The sequence below is a fragment of the Bubalus bubalis genome, chromosome 9 (assembly GCF_019923935.1).
Source record: "Bubalus bubalis isolate 160015118507 breed Murrah chromosome 9, NDDB_SH_1, whole genome shotgun sequence".
In the NCBI taxonomy this organism is placed as follows: Eukaryota; Metazoa; Chordata; class Mammalia; order Artiodactyla; family Bovidae; genus Bubalus; species Bubalus bubalis.
In genome coordinates this window covers 42248681-42258452 of record NC_059165.1, presented here as the reverse complement: position 1 = coordinate 42258452, position 9772 = coordinate 42248681, and the positions used below count along the sequence as shown (strand labels likewise).

General features: G+C 41.1%; 1 pseudogene; it reads right to left on the bottom strand.

Moving 5' to 3' along the window:
* Positions 1-1105: 1105 nt before the first annotated feature.
* Positions 1106-1825, bottom strand: LOC112587053 (annotated as a pseudogene).
* Positions 1826-9772: the final 7947 nt, after the last annotated feature.

Here is a 9772-nt window from a genome sequence, read left to right as displayed (position 1 = left end):
TGCTGACTACAACATAGGAAGACCCAAGCTCCAGACCCTCTGGTCACTGCATCCTGCTGCCAATGAGGCCATTGGGTGTGACCAGAGACCTCAACACTCCCAGCTGCCTGAGCAAAGTAAGCAGGAGTCCATTGTTCCCCAAAAAATGAGCACTGGCCCCCAAATATCCCATTGCTGCAAGAGGCCAGCATGCTGTTGGGGAGCCAGACTGCAGGCTCTGAAAGGTTGGTGGCGGGTCAGGGAGTGGGGAGGAGGGTGATCATGACTGCCCCTGGGACAGAGCTCAGCCTGAGGCAGGGTGTGGGGGATGGTGGGCATGGTGAGGGAGAATAAATGAGATAAACTTACACTCATGACCAGGAGCTCCAGGTCCCAATATCTCTCAGAGGCACAGCCCTGAGGATAGAGCAGGAAGTCACTTGGGCCCTGGGTGGAGCCATCCTGCAACCCCTCCACAGGATGGACCCAGGGCCTCTCTCTGGGTGAGGTCGATGTGTCACTCCAACCTCAGCCATGGACAGCATGTGGTGAACCAAGAGGATGGTGGTTGTGGGTGTGTAGTGGTGAGCATAGGGGTGCTGAAACATAGCAGGTGGAGGGTGATGGCCCAGACAGACTTTAGCTCATCATGACCAAGCCCTGGGCATTCACTCTCCCCACCTGGGCTACTAGCCAGGCCCCGTCCTCAGACTGTGCCCAGGAAGCCAGGCACAGCTGAACCCTCCCAGACCCTGGGACTAGTCCTGGCCTTAGAAACCTGGTATCTACCTTCCAGAGGGTCTGGCCTCACTTCCACAGCCTTTGCAGTCACCTTATTGTCCCAAGAAAGACCCTGGTCACACCTGGGTTCCCCAACCCCATAGCAATCAATTCTGGGCATGGAGGGCTCAGGCATCATCTCATTCACACCAATTAAGAACTGGGACCCTTGCAGGCTTCAAGGGGGTTAGGGCCAAGGGCACCAGGACTGGACACATGGCCCCCAGCACAGGGCACCTGGCACAGTTGGGACCAGGCCTACAGATCTCCCAGCTCTGGCTGCTAGATGAGGGCCAGCCCCAAATTCACTGAAGTCCCATTGGTCAGAAGGTCATAGGCCCATGACTTAGCTACTCACGGGTACGGTGTGTACTACTCGCTCCAGCTTGCTCCAAAGCAGCTGCCACCAGGTCTGCTTATCCTTCTCCAGGGCTGTGTTGGGGTCTTGCCCTTGTACTTGGTGATGTAAGAGTAGATCTCATGCAGGACACTCATGCTATTGAATTGACTCAGGTCCAACGTGAGATATGCACTTGTGTCCTGGTAGCTGATGGCAGACCATCTTGGTGATGTAGGCGTAGTTAATCTCCACCTAGCTCTTATACCTGAGGATGTCCTTGGTGTAGAGCAGCTTCTGGGAGGAAAAGTCCTTGCCCAGCTTGTGCTCAGATGTGGAGCAGGAGTCCATGAAGGCCTAGGCCACCACTGACAGGCAGGCGTGAGTGCTGCTGCTCTTGTAGATGTTGAATACGATCTGTTGGTTCTTGATCATGTTCAACCAGGAGCACGGGAACAGGCAGTTTTACTTCCAGGTGTGATGCATATCTGCATCATGTACCTGGTGTCGATCGGCCTGCTCATCCATGAAATCAAACATGTACTCGATGGCCAGCAGCAGGGCTGAGCCCCAGTGCATGCTGAAGATGGTTTGGAAGAGGGCATCCACGAACTTCCGTAGCATGCCCTTGATGGCCAGAAGCCACATCAGGAAGTTCTCGAGGACCGTCTTGCTGCCTCAGTTGCCACTGAGCTGTTCCAGGTGGTCATGGTTCTTGAACAGGAACATTGCTACTTTTTATATCAAAGAGTGCTCTGCCCATGTTTTCCTCTGGCAGTTCTATGGTTTCTGGTCTATTTATGTCTTTAACCCATTTTATTTTTGTATGTGATATTGAGTGCATGAGTGAAAGTCGCTCAGTCATGTCCAACTCTTTGCGATCCCATAGACTATACAGTCCATGGAATTCTCCAAGCCAGAATACTGGAGTGGGTAGAATCTCCCTTCTCTAGGGGATATTCCCAACCCAGGGATCGAACCCAGGTCTCCCACATTGCAGGCAGATTCTTTACCTGCTGAGCTATCATTCTTCTACTTGTAGCTGTCCAGTTTTTCCAGCACCACTTTTTAAAGACTGTCTTTTCCTCATTGTCTATTCTTGCCTCTTTTGTCATTGATTAATTGACCAAAAGTATATGATTCTGAATTCTCCATCCTCTTCCATTGATCTATGTGTCTGTTGAGCCAGTACCATAATGTTTTGATTACCATAGCTTTGTAATATAGTCTAAAGTTGGGGAGTGTGAATTCCTCACCTTTATTCTCTTTCTCAATATTGTTTTGGCCTTTTGGGTCTTTTGTATTTCCACATAAATTTTAAAGTTGTTCCTAGTTCTTTGAAAGATACTATTGGTATTTTGGTAGGGACTGTATTGAATCAATACATTGCCTTGGGTAATTTTAACAATATTATTTTAACAATATTAATTATTGTTAAATATTAATAAAATGTTTTCAGTAATAATTTATTAATATAAAATTTGATATATAATACTACATTATATGTATATTATATAATATATAAAATATATTAATATTAATATATTTATATAAATTTTAAAATGTAAATTTTATATAAATATTAGAAAATATTAAATTTAATATTTAACAATATTAATTATTTTAACAATCATTTAACAATATTAATTCTTCCAATCCAAGAACATGGTATAATTTTTCATCCGTATTATCTTCAGTAGTTTTCCAAATACAGGTCTCTCACCTCCTTAGGCAGTTTTATTCTGGGAAATTTATTCTTTTTGAGGTAGGCTGTTTTTAAAAGATTCAGTACAGGTCTTGATTTAGGGTCAGACTTTAGGCCCGAAAAGTCATATGAATTTTGATACTGTTTATACAAGAAGGGACTTTAACTACCTGGGGCCAAACCTCTTGATTTCTATGTGAATAAACTGAGGACCAGAGAGAAATAGACGAAAGGACCCACAGAAGTCATTCGGGACCAATGCAGAAGTGAAAGCCAGGTTCACCTACCCCTATTCCACTGTTCCTCTTCCTCAAGAAACAGTGTTTCACCAATATTTTTTATTGTTGTTCTTCGCAACACTCAGCTTGTGGTATCTTAGTTCCCCAACCAGGGATATAAACACACAGCCTCTGCAATCAAAGCTCGGAGTCCTAACCAGTGGTCTGCCAGGGAATTCCCATTTATTTCACCAAATATTCATCAAGCATCCCATTCTAAGCAATGCAACATTTTAAGTAGATAAAGCAAACCCACAATCTCCACCCTTGAAAGTTTAGGAAAACAAGCCACCACTTTCAGTATGAATGAAGTCATCATAGGAAACAAGCTTATGGTTACCAAAGGGGGAAGGTGGGAGAAAAAGTAGGAGTATACAGAAAACTAAGATCATGGCATCTGGTCCCATCACTTCATGGGAAATAGATGGGGAAACAGTGGACACAGTGTCAGACTTTATTTTGGGGGGCTCCAAAATCACTGCAGATGGTGATTGCAGCCATGAAATTAAAAAACGCTTATTCCTTGGAAGGAAAGTTATGACCAACCTAGATTGAATGTCTATTCAAAAGCAGAGACATTACTTTGCCAACAAGGTCTGTCTAGTCAAAGCTATGGTTTTTCCAGTGGTCATGTATGGATGTGAGAGTTGGACTGTGAAGAAAGCTGAGTGCCGAAGAATTGATGCTTTTGAACTGTGGTGTTGGAGAAGACTCTTGAGAGTCCCTTGGACTGCAAAGAGACCCAACCAGTCCATTCTAAAGGAGATCAGTCCAGGGTGTTCATTGGAGGGAATGATCCTAAAGCTGAAACTCCAGTACTTTGGCCACCTCATGCAAAGAGTTGACTCATTGGAAAAGAACCTGATGCTGGGAGGGATTGGGGGCAGGAGGAGAAGAAGACGACAGAGGATGAGATGGCTGGATGGCATCACCAACTCGATGGACATGAGTCTGAGTGAACTTTGGGAGTTTGTGATGGACAGGGAGGCCTGGCATGCTGCGATTCATGGGGTCGCAAAGAGTCAGACAGGACTGAGCGACTGAACTGATACAGTTCAACTGATACATAAAATAGATCAGCAACAAAGATTTACTGTATAGCATAGGAAACTGGTGACTCAGATGGTAAAGAATTTGCCTGCAAGGAAGACAGCCAGGGCAGATCCCTGTGTTGGGAAGATTCCTTGGAAAAGGGAATCGCTACCCACTCTCAGTATTCTTCCCATGGACAGAAGAGCCTGTCAGGCCACAGTCCATGGAGCTGCAAAGAGGCAGACAAGACTCAGTGACTTACATTTCACACTATAGGGAACTATATTCATTATCTTGCAATAAACTATAATGGAAAATAATCAGAAATACATCCACATACACACACATGTGAATCACTTTGTTATAAACCTAAAACTAATATAATACTGGTAATCAACTGTACTTCAATTTAAAATAAAGGAGTCTAGTTACACTGTGCCCCTATATAATTTATATACCTCTCTCACATATAATACCATGTCCATTGATGTCCCAGGTTTTGAAGCTGTGAGTGAGAGGATGTCAGAAAATGGAATGTGAGCTAAGTGAGCTCCTGTTCACACAGCTAGAGGGCACTGCCTAGTGTAAAACAGAACATCTCCCCAAATTATGAGATGATGGGTCCTTTTTCTTCGTGCCCAAAACCAAAACAATGTTTTCTACTTAAAAACACTGACATCAGAGATTTGTTTGGGGATGAAAACTTTCACTTCTAGCTATGTGCCTTGCTGCATTATCACATGATTGTAAGTCATTTCCTCTGCATCCATTTTAGGGAAGATGATTGGATTAGAAAAAAAGAAAACATGATAGCACTTGGCTTTCATCAGATAAGGTTAAGGGAATCTTCTGAAGGACTCAGTACTCTTCCAAACCAAGCCCACTGCAAGACTTGGGCACCAGTTGAACTCCTGTGCTAGTAGAAGTTATTCAAAATGTATGCTGAGCTTTGTCAAAAGTTTTGTCAAGGCACTGCATTTGTAGTGAGCATTGGGACTTACCACACTGACATCAGAACCCTCTGTTAACTAGCTATGTTGCTAAAGAATGTTGACATTTTAAAATGTTAAAACTTCAAACATCAAAAATCAAAAATGAATTATTTCGAGTGAAAGGAATACTATTGAAATAAATTGCTTTCTAAAATGACTGCCTTGAGAAAAAAACATACATTTAGTAATACACTGAATGGTATATTTCTTTAAAAATATACTACTGTTCTATTGTCATGAGAGTTCAAAAACAATCACATCCTTTGACACAACAATTCCATGTCCACAATCATAAATGTTGGAAGTATACAAATGCACATAGGTTTTTGTATATTTTAAATGGGAAAAAAAAAACACTAAACATCTATATGTGGGGAAATTATTTAATAGATTAAGCACATTTGTTATACATAATACTATATAGCTGTCTAAGTAAAGGCTGTTGCCCCATTCTCACAGGGAATGATAAGCTTCTGTAAGTAGTGGAAAAAATTAGGTTACTGTGTGTGTGTGTGTGTGTGTGTGTGAGTGAGTGAAAAAGAGAGAGAGAAAACAAGAGAATAGCCCAGAACTTTGCTAAATCTAGAGCCACTAGCCACATGTGGCTATTGAGCACTTAAAAAGTGACTAGTCAGAATGGACATGTCCTCTAAATGGAAAATACTCACTGAACTGTGAAGACATATAATGAAGGAAAAAAAACGAAATAACAACACTAAGAAAAAAAACAAAAGCACTGCATTTCTGCTGGACAGTGCTGACCTAGGACTGTCCCTGGGGAGTGGGACTGGGGAAAAATTTTGATGGAGCGGACAGGGAATAGGCATTTCCACTTTTAATTATTTTTCAGAAAGCACTTAATTTAAAATTTTAAAAATCAGAGTAGGAATCCAAGCAAAAGTTATCATTTAGTTAACATTATGTGTCAGTTTTAATTTCTTAGTTTTCACAAATGGTACCATGGTTATGTAAGCTGTTAACCAAAACAAAACAAAACAAAAATCTACTGAATACAGGAACTCTGTACTATCATTGCAATTTTTCTGCAAATCTCAAATTATTTCAAAATAAAAACCTAAAAAAAACAACAATGAGGGAAACAAGCACTCTAACAAGATGTATCTTCTGCTTAGAGATTCTTACTTGGAGTTTCAAAGTACTTACTGTAAAGTAACTCACCTACCCACAGCTCCTTGTAAACACATTTGCTTGAAACAAGGCAGCTAGGATTACTAAATATCATATTCCTTAGCTCCCACCTGAAATTCCATCAATTCAGAAAACTCTCTTCTGCCTTGGTGATTAGAAACTGCCTCGCTGCTGCTTAGGTACCAGGGATTTTTGCTGGAGTAGGAGGCTTGCTCCTAGAAGAGGAAAGCTGCCACCTCTCCAAGGACTTCACTGAGGCCTGGGCAGCTAGAAGTTTACAAAGCCCCTTCACTTGCTCCTTGCTCCCTCATCGGCTCCTTGCTTCAGCCCTCAGACTAAACCAACACTAAGGTCAAGAGATTTTTGCTAAGATCTCATCGTGAACTTTGAGATTAAAAAAATGAATCAAAAATCAATATTACTAGTTTAACAACCTTCACCTAACACCTTGTACAGGTGTTACTACTTACTTAAAGGTTTCCAGAACAAGAACTAAACTCAGCATGCAAATGAGTAGGAATGGCAGGTAAAACTGGATAACAAAATTTAAAACAGATTTGATATAGATATATAGATACATGGTTATTTCAGAACTGGCCAAATGAAGATAATTTTAAACAGTGCATTGGAGTGTAAAATACTTTCATTTTACATGAAGTAGGTTTAAAAACATGAAATGTAGAAATTACAAAGGACAACATGTCAGATTGTCATAAGGCATGTTGTTGAGTATAGACTATAAACCTGCAACAAAATACTTTCCAAAAGTGACCCAACCACAAAACAAGTATATTAAAAATAATGTGGGTATTTAAACAGACATTCTACCACCACAACCACACCTGCATAGCTTAAATAATTTTTTAAACATCACTACTTTCTCTGGAAAAAGAGTCACACAATAAGCAGAAGGAGCTTGACTAAGAATTACGAAAGAAAACTGCTACTATGTAAATGAGTGACCTTTATAATTACAGGCAATACAACTGAGAAAAAGATGTAGAGGATCTAGAATCTTGAAAGTCACATTTCTGATGCATTCTCTACTGCACAGATTTTCCACTGAAAACTGGTTAAAATCTGAGCTCCCCTTAAGCTTGTGAACTCTACAACCAAGTGTCCCAGCTGCCCCTCTCCTTTTCCCCTTTCCTGCTGAGTTCCAGAAAAGAATGATGAAAATCTTTAAAATTACAGATCTAGGGCATCTCTACTTGCCTCTGGAAAGACTTTCTCAGTAGAAATCTGGAGACAAAATTAATTTGCATTCAGGTAAAAAAACATTCAAACTTATGTGAAAATTAAATTTAAATGGAAATAAGCATAAGGGGATGTTCCCAAATAAATAAATGACTAGTCAAACTGCTTGGAATTTCTGCCTTGGGAATTCTAACACTAAAAGTAATAGGCAGATAAAACATGGTAAGATTTTAAATTTTCAGTCTGAAAATATCAGGGAGCCTCTACGGGCCCTGTGGGTGTCTATGGCAGAGATCTAGAAGAAAAATTTCTAAGGCACTTCTAAGAGAAAAACCACACATTCGATCTTCCTATGTTGTTTTTAATTAAGTTACCACTTGTCATCACCCAGGCCCTTTGGGGGTTCCTTGGTAGTTTGTTATCTTTCTTCCATCTTCCTCATTACAAATCACTGATACAGAGTTGATCCTACCCTGAAAACCAGGGTCCCAATCCCTGCTGGAACCACTCTTGACACGTCTAGAGTGATGCTACACACTACCGCTGGCTGTGACCTGAGCTTATCCAAAGTCTTCATTTCTTTCTATGAGGAGGAGGGTGGACAGGGAAACATTGTGATCTTACTTAAATCAATTTCTTTATTACAAAAAAATGGAGAAAATGATTCAAACAGTTATGCTGCTAAGTTGCTTCAGTCGTGTCCGACTCTGTGCGACCCCATAGACAGCAGCCCACTAGGCTCCTCTGCCCCTGGGATTCTCCAGGCAAGAATACTGGAGTGGGTTGCCATTTCCTTCTCCAATGCATGAAAGTGAAAAGTGAAAGTGAAGTTGCTCAGTAATTCCTGACTCTTAGCGACCGCATGGACTGGAGCCTACCAGGCTCCTCCGTCCATGGGATTTTCCAGGCAAGAGTACTGGAGTGGGGTGCCATTGCCTTCTCCTCAAACAGTTATAGAAGCACATAAAAGCAAAAAGTGAAACTCGACTATTTGCCCCTGTGGAATAACCATATTAACTTTGGAATATGCTTCTGGAATATTTTACAGTAAAAGAAAAAAATAAAGTTAACTATACTATTTTAGAACCTTTTTCTTTTTATTAGCAATATAGATTTCTCCTTTGACAAGTAACACAGCTCTGTGAAACTAGGAGTTTTGTCTGTTTCCTTCACTGCTATATTTCTAGGGACTAAAACACTGTCTGGCACAAAGTAGGTGCCAAAAAATGTTCACTGAATAAATGAATGAGATCCTCCTTCCTGTCAGATCAGTCAGAAGTTCCATGGGGTCAGGGATGTGTCTATTTGGTCTCTGATCCCAGCACCAGAGTACCTGGCACAAGGTAAGCACTTAGTAGCTGTTGAACTAGCGAAACAACTCAATGATGAAACCAACTAATTTTTTTTTAACTGTTCCCGTGTGTTGACAATACCGCCTAACCAACTATTCCCCAATGCATGGAAAAAGTCTCTCACAAACACTGTTGCAAGAGTTGTTCTTATATATATATCCTTGTTTAAAGATTTTTTTAGAATAAGAATCCCTTTTGTGGGGCAATCATTGACCGGTTTAAATGTGTTCTGAAACCTCTTCCCTCTAGAATTTCATAAACTAAAAACACTTAAGATTAATTATTCAGCTTGTTTAAAAGCCACTGCCTGGAACTATGTAAAATGATCTCCCTTTCAAATCTCCAGTAGAAAATGAATGCTTCCCAATCCTATCTAGATGCAGCCTGAACACTGTAACAAACAGGCTGCCTGCATCCTTGGTGACCAACATCTCCTGCATGAACACAGTAGCACTTTAGTCATCACCCGGAGAAGGCCGTTTTCAGGCAGGTCTCTACTGTTGATACATCCAGCAGAAAAGAGAAAGAAAACAGGAGAGTAATAGACTTCCAGGACCTGAGCTGGAAGAAGATGCTGAGAAACTAAGAGCTGGACAAGACCAGAAACAGATGATTAAGAGTATTTTTGAGTTCCCCACAAGTGAAGGTACAGAGCTCTATCTGAATTCTCCAATGGAAAAGTTTTTCCAGAAATTTGCCTTTCTGCTTGTTTAATTTTTTCACTCCAAAGATATTAAGTAAATCTCTATTATGTGTCAGAGTTGTGCCATAACTGGGGAGGAAAAAACAGGCAAGATGGACCTACTCTCCACCATCTTGGCACTGAAGCTTAAGGACCATTGTCAAAGCACGAAGGGATCTGACTCTGACAAATAAAGACGGCTAGAGACCCTCATCTACTTTCCACCAGGGAACAGAATTTGTGTCCCACTCCTGCTTCTTCTTTTATGAAAAACACTGCTCCATTTCTC